The sequence below is a fragment of the Pristiophorus japonicus genome, chromosome 4 (genome assembly GCF_044704955.1).
Source record: "Pristiophorus japonicus isolate sPriJap1 chromosome 4, sPriJap1.hap1, whole genome shotgun sequence".
NCBI classification, from domain to species: Eukaryota; Metazoa; Chordata; class Chondrichthyes; family Pristiophoridae; genus Pristiophorus; species Pristiophorus japonicus.
In genome coordinates, this window is record NC_091980.1 from 94,378,368 (window position 1) to 94,390,956 (window position 12,589).

Below are 12,589 nucleotides of genomic sequence, written 5' to 3' on the forward strand. Positions count from 1 at the left end.
AGCTGACCACCATCACGACACATAAGGGGTTGTTTGAGTACAACAGATGTCCGTTCGGGATTCGCTCGGCCGCCGCGATCTTCCAACAAAATATGGAAAGCCTCCTCAAGTCGATTCCAGGAACGGTGGTTTTTCAGGACGACATCCTCATTACGGGTTACGATATTGAAGAACACCTCCACAACCTGGAGGAGGTGCTAATCAGACTGGACCGGGTAGGGCTGCGACTGAAAAAGGCGAAGTGCGTCTTCCTAGCTCCAGAGGTAGAATTCCTGGGGATGAGGGTAGCAGCAGACGGGATCAGCCCTACTGCGTCCAAGACGGAAGCGATCCAGAGAGCACCCAGACCCCGTAACACAACGGAGCTGCGTTGATTCCTGGGGCTCCTGAACTATTTTGGTAACTTTCTTCCAAAATTGAGCACGCTGCTCGAGCCGCTACACGTGATCCTACGCAAAGGTCGTGAATGGGTCTGGGGGGACAGCCAGGAAAGGGCTTTTAATAGAGCATGCAATTTGTTATGTTCCAACAATCTGGTAACGCCATATGACCCCTGTAAGAAACTTGTGTTAACGTGCAATGCGTTGTCCTATGGTGTCGGGTGTGTGTTGCAGCATGTCAATGCCAAGGGTCAGTTACAGCCATTAGCTTATGCCTCCAGAAGTCTGTCCCAGGCAGAAAGGTGCTACGGGATGGTAGAAAAGGAGGCGCTCGCACGTGTATATGCGGTAAAGAAAATGCACCAGTACCTGTTTGGCAGGAAATTTGAGCGGGAGACAGATCACAAACCCCTAACGCCCCTTTTGGCCGACAACAAGGCCATAAATGCAAACGCATCGGCCCTCATACAGAGGTGGGCACTCACTTTAGCCGCCTATGACTACACAATTCGGCACAGACCGGGCACCGAAAACTGCGCCGATGCACTCAGCAGGCTCCCACTAGCCACCACTGAGGGGGCTACCGAGCATGGTGCTGAGATGGTCATGGCTGTTGAAGCTTTCGGAAGCGAAGGCTCATCCATGAAAGCCCGTCAGATTAAAGTCTGGACAAATAGAGATCCGCTATTGTCTCTAGTCAAGAAATGTGTCCTGAATGGGGACTGGGCAACCAAGTACAGGGTATGCCCTGAGAAATTTAAACCATTTCACAGGCGCAAGGATGAACTCACGATTCAGGCCGATTGCCTACTGTGGGGAAACTGCGTAGTCATGCCCCAGATGGGCAGAGAGGTGTTCAGAGAACTCCACAGTGGGCACCTGGGCATTGTCACGATGAAGGCAATTGCCAGGTCACACGTTTGGTGGCCAGGGATAGACGCAGATCTGGAACTTTGTGTTTGCAGCTGCAACACGTGTGCCCAGCTGGGCAATGCGTCCAGGGAAGCCCCCCCTTAGCCCCTGGCCATGGCCCGCCAAGCTTTGGTCACACATCCATGTGGCCTACGCAGGTCCTTTCATGGGGAAAATGTTTTTGGTTGTAGTAGACGCCTACTCCAAATGGATCGAGTGTGACATTTTAAATTCAAGCACATCCTCTGTCGCGGTAGAAAGTCTACGGGCAATGTTCGCCGCCCACGGTCTACCGGACATCTTGGCCAGCGACAATGGCCCGTGCTTCACAAGCACTGAATTCCAGGACTTCATGGCAGGCAATGGAATTAACCATGTTAGAACGGCACCTTTCAAGCCAGCCTCAAACGGCCAGGCAGAACGAGCAGTGCAGATAATCACAGGGGATGCTCAGAATCCAAGGGGGTTCCCTACAAACCCGCTTATCACGCCTCCTGTTGGCCTATAGATCCCGACCACACTCGCTCACAGGGGTTCCACCTGCAGAGCTGCTAATGAAAAGGACGCTCAAAACCCGGTTATCCTTTATACACCCCACCGTGAAAGAAATTGTCGAGAGCAAGCGCCAGTCACAATATGACTACCATGACAGGAATGCGAGGGCGGGATGTATTGATGTAAATGATCCTGTTTTTGTCCACAACTACGCTGCAGGGCCCAAATGGCTCGCAGACACTGTGGTTGCCAAAGAGGGAAATAGGATTCTGGTAGTTAAACTTACCAATGGACAAATCTGCCGCAAACATGTGGATCAAACAAAAAGGAGGTTCAGCAACCCCATAGAAGAAGCAGAGGAAGAACACGATGTAGAGTTCACTCCATCACAGGTGACCAAACACAGGAACCAAAGGGAGCAGAGCCCAGTCACTGTGGGCAGTCCGGACAGGCCTGAGGCACTGCAAACAGCAGACACTCAGGCCAGTGCCCAACAACCGGAGCCCCAACTCAGGCGCTCTACAAGGGAGCGTAAACCACCAGAGAGACTCAACCTGTGATCCCAATAAGACTTTGGGGGGGGGGGGGGAGGTGATGTCATGTCTTCAACCAGCATTGTAACCCATGTATAAACTGACCTAAGTTGTACACCATGAGAACAGTGACCACTAGGTGGTGAACTTGTGGGAGACACTCCTAACCTCGACCTTCAGATATAAAAGGGGAAGCTCCACCCACTTTCTGCACTTGAGTGCTAAGGAATAAAGGATAGGTCACAGACTGACCTTCTCTCAAGCATGGGCCTCGTGTGCATTTATACTGTATAGTAAGGACCTATCAATTCTCCAATTAAATATTGGGAAGACTGAAGCCATTGTCTTTGGTCCCACCACAAACTGCATTCCCTAGCCACTAACTACATCCCTCTCCCTAGCATCTGAGTGAGGCTGAACCAGACTGTTCACAACCTCGGTATCATATTTGCCCCTGAATGAACTTCCAGCCACATATCTGCAGCATAACTAAAACCGCTATTTCCACCTCTGTAACATTGCCTGCCTCTGCCCCTACCTCAGCTCATCTGCTGCTGAATCCCTCATCCATGCCTTTGTTACCTCTAGACTTGATTACTCCAACGCACTCCTGGCTGGCCTCCCACATTGTACCCTACGTAAACTTGAGGTCAATCAAAACTCAGCAGCTCATCCTAACTCGCACCAAGTCCCAATCATCCACCACCACTGTGCTCGCTGACCTACATTGGCTCCCGGTTAAGCAACACCTCAATTTCAAAATTCTGATCCTTCTTTACAAATCCCTCCATGGCCTCACTCCTCCCTATCTCTGTAATCTCTTTGAGCCTCACATCCCCATGAGATGTCTGTGCTCCTCAAATTCTGCCCTCTTGAGCAACTTTGATTATAACTGCTCAACCATCGGTGACCATGCCTTCAGCTGCTTGAGCCCCAAGCTCAGGAACCACCTCCCTAAACCTTGCAACCTCTCTACTTCTCTTTCCTCTTTTAAGACACTCCTTAAAAGCTACCTCTTCGACCAGGCAATTGATCAGCTGCCATAATTTCTTCTTTTGTGGCTCGGCATCACATTTATCTGTTTTGTCATAACACTGCTGTGAAGCGCTTTGGGACTTTTACTACATTAAAGGCACTATATAAATAAAAGTTGTTGTAGTTGTTTCTGTGCTGTATATACTAGAAACATAGAAACATAGAAAATAGGTGCAGGAGTAGGCCATTTGACCCTTCGAGCCTGCACCGCCATTCAATAAGATCATGGCTGATCATTCACCTCAGTACCCCTTTCCTGCTTTCTCTCCATACTCCTTGATCCCCTTAGCCGTAGGGGCCATATCTAACTCCCTCTTGAATATATCCAATGAACTGGCATCAACAACTCTCTGTGGCAGGGAATTCCATAGGTTAACAACTCTGAGTGAAGAGGCTTCTCCTCATCTCAGTCCTAAATGGCCTACCCCTTATCCTAAGACTGTGTCCCCTGGTTCTGGACTTCCCCAACATCGGGAACGTTCTTCCTGCATCTAACCTGTCCCGTCCCGCCAGAATATTATATGTTTCTATGATATCCCCCCTCATCCTTCTAAACTCCAATGTATAAAGGCCCAGTTGATCCAGTCTCTCCTCACGTCAGTCCTGCCATACCGGGAATCAGTCTGGTGAAACTTCGCTGCACTCCCTCAATAGCAAGAACGTCCTTCCTCAGATTAGGAGACCAAAACTGAACACAATATTCCAGGTGAGGAATATTGGTCTCGAAAACCATCCCTAATACACTCCAGGAAATCCTCCTCCACCGCATTGCTACCAGTTTGGTTAGCCCAATCTATATGTAGATTAAAGTCAACCATGATAACTGCTGTACCTTTATTGCATGCATCCCTAATTTCTTGTTTGATGCTGTCCCCAACCTTACTACTACTGTTTGGTGGTCTGTATACAACTCCCATTAGCGTTTTCTGCCCCTTGGTATTCCGTAGCTCCACCCATACTGATTCCACTTCATCCAAGCAAATGTCCTTGCTTACTATTGCATTAATTTCCTCTTTAACCAGCAATGCCATCCCACCTCCTTTTCCTTTCTGTCTATCCTTCCTAAATGTTGAATACCCCTGGATGTTGAGTTCCCAGCCTTGGTCATCCTGGAGCCATGTCTCCGTGATGCCAATTACATCGTACCCATTCACTGATATCTGTGCAGTTAATTCATCCGCCTTATTCCAATACTCCTTGCATTGAAGCACAAAGCCTTCAGGCTTGTCTTTCTAACACACTTTGCCCTTTTAGAATTTTGGTGTAATGTGGCCCTTTTTGCTTTTTGCCTTAGGTTTCTCTGCCCTCCACGTTTACTTTTCTTCTTTCTTTCTTTTGCTTCTGCCCCCATTCTACTTCCCTCTGTCTCCCTGCATAGGTTCCCATCCCCCTGCCATATTAGTTTAACTCCTCCCCAACAGCACTAGCAACACTCCCCCTAGGACATTGGTTCCGGTCCTGCCCAGGTGCAGACCATCCGGTTTGTGATGTAATCCTTTGTAACCATTAACAGTATCAGCTAACATTGGAGCTAGAAAATGAAGTTGGGTGCTCCACGGTTTAGTTGGAATAGCAGGAAGTGGGTACTATGCAGAACTATGTAATGATGTTGCAATGTTGTACATGGGTAACAAAATTTCCTATTTACCAGATGGAGTCCAACTTTCCTTTTGGAATAAAAACATGAGCAAGCTATGTGGTGATTATGTTGTGAGAATTGTTTTATATTACTGCTAGTCCTTTTAGTTTAATTCTCGCATCTTGTCAGATGGGGTGCTAATGTAACTATTTTCCTGCAAATATCTGGTATTTTTTTGTTGGGACATTTCACTGAAATTGAAACCACACTGGTTGGTATGAATTTTGTTTTAAAATTTAATGAGGAAAGAGCAATTCTATTTTTAAAATACTTGGAAGAAATAAAGACAGGCATTTTCCATGTTTGATGCAGGATGAGAACTTTTATCACATTACCTCTTGTATGTTTTTACGTGGTGTTGATTTAGTTCATAGAACAGTGACCTGGGTAAGTATTGCATAATGATCCCGATCTAAATTAAACCTTGCAAGTTCTGAGGTACATGCAAATAGTTATGCTTTGGGTTCCCAAATCAACAGGAATAGTCAATAGGCTGTATTTACCTATCTGTATTTAGTATGATGCTTGCATCTCCAAGGTACATTTGAATTCTATGACAATAGTTACATGTAAATGTAAGATACATCTTTTGTTATTTTTAACTTTTAGGGGTAGACAGTAGTCACTGTACACAAATATTTTATTTCTCTTATTTCAAATATGGAAAATGAAGGTAGGTCATATGCAAACATTACGTGTAAAATAGCTAAACATAAATCAAATAACTGGCGATGATGCAAATCTGAAACAAAAGCAGAAACCACTCCACAGATTAGTTAGCATCTGCGAAGAGAACAAATAAGTTATTTTCAGGTGAAGACCCTTTGAAGGGTTACACCTGAAACATTTTTGCCCAGAATGTTGTTGTGTGGGTCATATTGCGGTACGTGCCATTATTTAGAATTTTTTTCTCAACCTTCTGCTCGAAACTTTTCGCGTCACAACAAATTGCTGGAAGTGCGAGCTGATAACAGGTCAACGGGGCATCTGGCACCTTAGTGAATGATGGGACAACAGTCTGTCCCCTTAACCAATGAGATTTAAAGATAAGAAGAGAAACAAAAGAACAAGGGAGAAGGAAATAGGGTGAATGAGAGTCAAATTAGATATAGAACGAGAAATAAAGTAAGGGAGAGATTGAATTATGAGAGGGTGAAAAAAGAGCCAAAGGAAATATTACGTATGTTAACTGGGTTTTACCTGCCACCGGAGGGCGCGACTGTCGGAGTCCTAATGATCACTGGCAGACACGTGCAAGCCATGTATATAATGTTGGCAGCCATGTTGAATCCTCACTTTGAGAATAAATAAACTGGAGTAAGGTCATGAACTGGCTCACCATACTTAGCCTCGTGGAGTTATCCGATACTTAACAGGAAAAGTAAGCAAATAAATAAAAAAATTAAAGGAGGCGAAATATGGGTACTTTGTGCCTTCTGTTTGCACCCGAGGGGCAAATGAGTTTTTGCCCAGGTGTGGTGAAAACAGCACCTCCCACTACATAGGGCAGGGGCTTTATGGCAGCGCTAACAGGTAGAGCCCCGCTTGGCTGCATCACTGTGCGCAATTCCCCGTTACCGCCCCGGAAGCTATATTCGGTCACACCCCCTGTCTTCCTGCCTGGCACTAACAGCAACAGCTTCAGCTGTCGAGTTTCAGATGGGAGTTGGCTAGAGTAATGATATTTAAAGACACCAGCTTTGGAAAAAAATTTAGGCGCTCATTACTGTGTGCAGCTTACTAATACATAGATTGACAGGTTGTTTGACAGATTTCAGTGATTTTCAGTGAAAGGAGTGTTCTGGCTGTTAAAACATCCAGTCTTTCAATGAGGGCAGATTTCAAACAACAACATTTATATCATTTCATGGGGGTTGTGATGGCACTTGACCTCCTGCTCTGATGTCACCATCGTAGCTCAGGCAGGGAGAAAGGCAGGAAGAAAGACAGGGAGTCGACAGCAAAATGTGGCCAGAAGGAGGAGGCCCAACAGGGCTGTCAACGGGAGATATTACCCTCCCAGGATATTCCTGCAGCAGTTCTCCTGCATCAATTTCACTGAGGAACAGTGTTCGAAAGCTATGCTTCAGCAAGGACATGGTCACAGAACTCTGCCACCTCCTGCAAACAGACATTGAGCCTCAGACCAGGGTGAGGACGGCTCTCTCAGTGGCAGTCAAGGTCACCATCGCGCTCAATTTCTAAGCCAATGGATCCTTCCAGTGTGCAACATATTGCCAATATCTCCCAGTTTGCCGTCCATCGCTCCATCTGCGTGGTCATCGATGCTCTGTGCAGAAGGAAAGGGAATACATTTCCTTCCCCATGATCAGAGAGAAGCAGCTGGAGTGTGCATGTGGCTCTGCCATATAGCGGGCTTCCCCATGGTGCAGGGCGCCATTGACTGCACCCATGTTGCTTTGCGGGCATTGCATCATGATCCTGAGGTATTCCGTAACCGCAAAGGCTACCACTCACTGAATGTGCAGTTGGTGTGCGACCTCACACGCAGAATCCTCACCTTCAATGCCCGCCATCCTGGTGGTAGCCATGATGATTTCAATCTGCGTCAGACCGGAGTGCCAGCTCTCTTCCACATCAAGCTCGCGGCTGGCTGGTCAGAGACACGATAACGGTTCTGCTGCCTACACTGCTTGGGAGGAGTCCTCCGGTACTCAGCTGAGTAGGTGTCCTTTTTCATCATCGTCTGCTGCATGCTGCACAGCTTGGCCACCATGAGGGCACAGCCATTGCCATCAGGCATAGCTCCACCATCTTAGGAGGAGGAGGAAGAGGAGGAGAACGAGGTGGAGAAGCAAAAGGAGGACGAGGCGGAGCAGCAATGGCAGCGATGGAGGAGGCAGCCACTCAATCACAATAAGACTTTTTTTAGACTTGGATTTATATAGCACCTTTCACGACCACCAGACGTCTAAAAGTGCGTTACAGCCAATTAAGTACTTTGAAGTGTAGTCACTGTTGTAATGTAGGAAACACGACAGTCAATTTGCGCACTGCAAGCTCCCACAAATAGCAACGCGAAAATGATCAGATAATCTGTTTTTGTTATGTTGATTGAAGGATATATATTGGCCAGGACACCAGGGATAATGTTGTGTGTAGAAAAACTCCACGAGGCTGAGTACTGTGAGCTAAAGTTAGTGTGACATTAGTCTTCTTTATTACAACTCCAGAATGCCTAAACCACATGGCAGCCAACCTTTTATACTGGCCCTGCACGTGTGTGCAGGTGACCATTAGGACTCCAACAATCACGCCCTCTGGTGGCAAGCATTACATAGTTACATACATTACATCACTCCCCCGGCAAAGTCTTCGGTACAAGTTATTTACAAGTTGAGGTGATCCGGAGCCCTTCGCTCCCTTGTTGATCATCTAAGTTCAAGCCCTGGCGTGTGTGAGTTGGTCGGACCATTGCTGCACTACACTGTGGCTGGTCTGACCAGACTATCAGGAATGATGGGTTCATCCTCGTGATTGACAGCGAGGTCGATTGCTGGTTGGGTGTGTATTGGTGGATTATTGATGGTGATGTCCTCTTCCAGACATTACTGGTTGGTAGTAATTCGCAATTTGGTCTGATCTAAATGCTTTCTGCACGTTTGGCCATTTAACAGTTTGATTATAAACACCCTATTGCCTTCCTTGGCCAAAACAGTGCCAGCACCCCACTTGGGACAATGACCAAAATTCAGGACAACCACAGGGTCGTTAACATCAATGTCACGTGAAACAGCCACGCGATCGTAGTACATGCTCTGCCGGTGTCGCCGGGTTTCCACGAGATCATTAAGATCCAGGTGGACTAGGGAGAGCCTGGTTTTGAGAGCTCTCTTCATTAACAATTCTGTCGGGGGAACCCCGGTGAGCGCGTTGGGTTGCGTCCGGTAACTGAGCAGAATGCGAGACAAGTGGGTCTGCAGGGAGTTGTCCATCACGCGTTTCATGCTCAGTTTGATTGTTTGGACTGTCCGCTCTGCTTGACCATTAGACGCGGGCTTAAATGGAGGAGACCTGACATGCTTGATGCCATTGCGGGTCATAAACTCATTGAATTCCGAGCTGATGAAACACCGTCTATTGTCGCTGACAAGGACGTCGGGCAAGCCATGGGTGGTGAACATGGCCTGGAGGCTTTCAATGATGGCTGTGCATGTGCTAGCTGACATGATTACACATTCAATCCATTTGGAGTAAGCGTCCACAACTAGTTAAAACATCTTTCCAAGAAAGAGGCCGGCTAAATGTGCATGGATCCTGGACCACGGTTTGGAAGGCCATGACCACAGACTCAGTGGAGCCTCCCTTGATGCATTATTCAGTTGTGAGCACGTGTTACACTGATGCACGCATGACTCCAAGTCCGAGCCAATGCCGGGCCACCAAACATGCGACCTGGCAATTGCCTTCATCATGACAATGCCTAGGTGGATACTGTGTAGGTCGCGTATAAATGTTTCCCTGCCTTTTTTTGGCAAAACCATGCGATTACCCCACAAGAGACAATCCGACTGGATGGACATTTCATCTTTGTGTTGGTGAAACGGCTTAATTTCATCTTGCATTTCCCCGGGAACAGCCGACCAGTTCCCATTTAGGACGCAACTCTTTACAAATGATAGCACAGGATCCTGGCTGGTCCAGGTCCTGATCTGGTGAGGTGTGACGGGTGACCACTCGCTCTCCATGACCAGTAGCAAGTCTGCGGGCTGCGCCATTTCAACCCCAGTGGTGGGTAATGGTAGCCGGCTGAGAGCATCGGCACAGTTTTCAGTGCCTAGTCTGTGGTGGATAACATAGTCATAAGCGGATAATGTTATTGCCCATCATTTGGATGCGGATGATGCATTGGTATTTATACCTTTACTCTCTGAAAACAGCAAAATAAGCAGCTTGTGGTCAGTTTCAAGCTCAAAGCGAAGTCCAAATAGGTGCATTTTCTTAACCCATATACACATGCTAACACCTCTTTCTCGACCGTACTTAGACCGACTTCTAGATGCGTATGCAACCGGTTGGAGGTTGCCCGATACATTGGCTTGATGCAACACACAGCCAACCCCATATGATGAGGCGTCACAAGCTAGCACTAAACATTTACATGGGTCATAGTGTACAAGTAACTTATTTGAACATAGCAGGTTCCTGGCCTTCTCAAAGGCTGTGTCTTGAGATTTGCCCCAAACCCAGTCGTCACCCTTACGTAGCATAGAAACATAGAAACATAGAAAATAAGTGCAGGAGTAGGCCATTCGGCCCTTTGAGCCTGCACCACCATTCAGTATGACCATGGCTGATCATGCAACTTCAGTACCCCATTCCTGCTTTCTCTCCGTACCCCTTGATCCCTTTAGCTGTAAGGACCACATCTAACTCCCTTTTGAATATATCTAACGAACTGGCCTCAACAACTCTTTGCAGTAGGGAATTCCACAGGTTCACAAACTCTCTTGAGTGAAGAAGTTTCTCCTCATCTCAGTCCTAAATGGCTTACCACTTATCCTTAGATTGTGACCCCTGGTTCTGGACTTCCCCAACATCGGGAACATTCTTCCTGCATCTAACCTGTCCAATCCCGTCAGATTATCTGGTCATGATCACATTACTGTTTGTGGGAGCTTGCTGTGCGCAAATTGGCTGCCGCGTTTCCTTGCATCACTACTACAACAACAACTTGTATTGATATAGCGTATTGAGATAACAAATTCGACGCTGAGCCGCAGAAGTAGAAATGAGTGCAGGTGACCCAAAGCTTGGTCAAAGGAGGAAGGTTTTAAGGAGGAAAGAGAGGCGATAGTGCCTCAACTTCAAAAGAAGTATTTCATTGGCTGTGAAGCGCTCTAGGTTGTCCGGTGGCCGTGAAGGGCGTAACATGTGCAAAGGCTCTAACAACGTGTTCAACCCGTGTAGAAAGTTACCAAAATAGTTGAGGATTCCCAGGAACGAACACAGCTCCATCACATTCTGTGGTCTGGGTGCATTCTTGATGGCCTCTGTCTTTGAGTCCATGGGCCTGATGTCATCTGCTACAATCTTTCTCCCCAAAAATTCGACTTCTGGCACCAGGAGAACAAACTTGGAGCATTTCAGCCTGAGTCCCACTCTGTCTAGGCGACTTCGAACCTCTTCCAGGTTGTGAAGATGTTCGATGGTGTCACAACCTGTGATAAGGATGTCGTCTTGAAACACAACGTTGCGCGGAACAGATTTCAGCAAACTCTCCATGTTTCTCTGGAAAATGGCTGCAGGCAAGCGAATCCCCAAAGAGCACTTGTGGTATATAAACAGCCCTTTGAATGTGTTGATGCACGTCAGTCTTTTCGAAGATTCAGCCAGCTCCTGTGTCATGTCAGCTGAGGTTAGGTCCAACTTGGCGAATGACTTCCCCCCCCCCGCTAACGTTGCGAACAGGTCATCCTCCTCGGGCAGCGGGTACTGGTCCTGTAATGAGACTCGGTTAATTGTTACATTGTAGTCTCCGCAGATTCTGACCGTGCCATCGCTTTTCAACACCAGAACAATTGGACTGGCCCACTCGTTGAACTCGACTGGCGATATGATTCCTTTGCGTTGGAGTCTGTCCAGTTCGATCTCTACTTTCGCCATCACCATATACGGAATCGCCCGAGCCTTGTGATAGATGGGCCGTGCATCGGGGCCTAGATGGATCTGTACCTTGGCGCCTGTGAAGTTGCCGACGCCTGGTTCGAATAGCGAGGGAAACTTGTTCAGCACATGAGGCATCATCCACTGAAGATAATGCTTTGATGTCGTTCCAATTCCATCTAATCTTTTCTAGCCAGCTTTTGCTGAACAGCATTTGCCCCAATGCAGCTCCAAAATCGTAAGGTCCCGCGAGGCTTCTAAGGTCAGCAACATAATCTGCAACGTCCTGGTCCCCGGAGCGATGGTGCGTGTAAAAATGATATCTAGCCATGAGGATACACTCCTTCGGCTTGAGATGGTCCTGAACCAGCATGCACAGCTGTGTATATTCCTTCTCCATTGGTTTTGTTGGTGAGCAGATTCTTGATGAGGCCGTGTATTTTAGGCCCACAGAGGGTGAGAAGAACCGCGTTAGTGTCTCCTCCCAGATCGTTGGCCACGAAGTACTGGTCGAGACGCTCGATGAAGGCTTCCCAATCATCACCCTCCACGAATCTCTCTAATATTCCAATGGCAGCCATGGTTGAGTGAAGATTCATATTCTGTTACTCGTCGCCAATTGTTGTGTATAGAAGAACTCCACGAGGCAGAGTACTGTGAGCTAAACTTAGTGTGACTTAGTCTTCTTTATTACAACTCCAGAGTGCCTAAACAACATGGCAGCCAACCTTTTATACTGGCCCTGCACATGACCATTAGGACTCCAACAGTTGCACCCTCTGGTGGCAAGTATTACATACATAACAGATAACTTCCCTGCTCTTCTTTAAAATAGTGCCCTGAGAGCGCAGAAGGGGCCTTGGTTTAATGTCTTATCTGAAAGACGACACATCTGACAGTGCAGCACTCCCTCAGTACAGCACTGGAGTATCAGCCTAGATTTATGTATTCAGGTTTCTAGAGTGGGA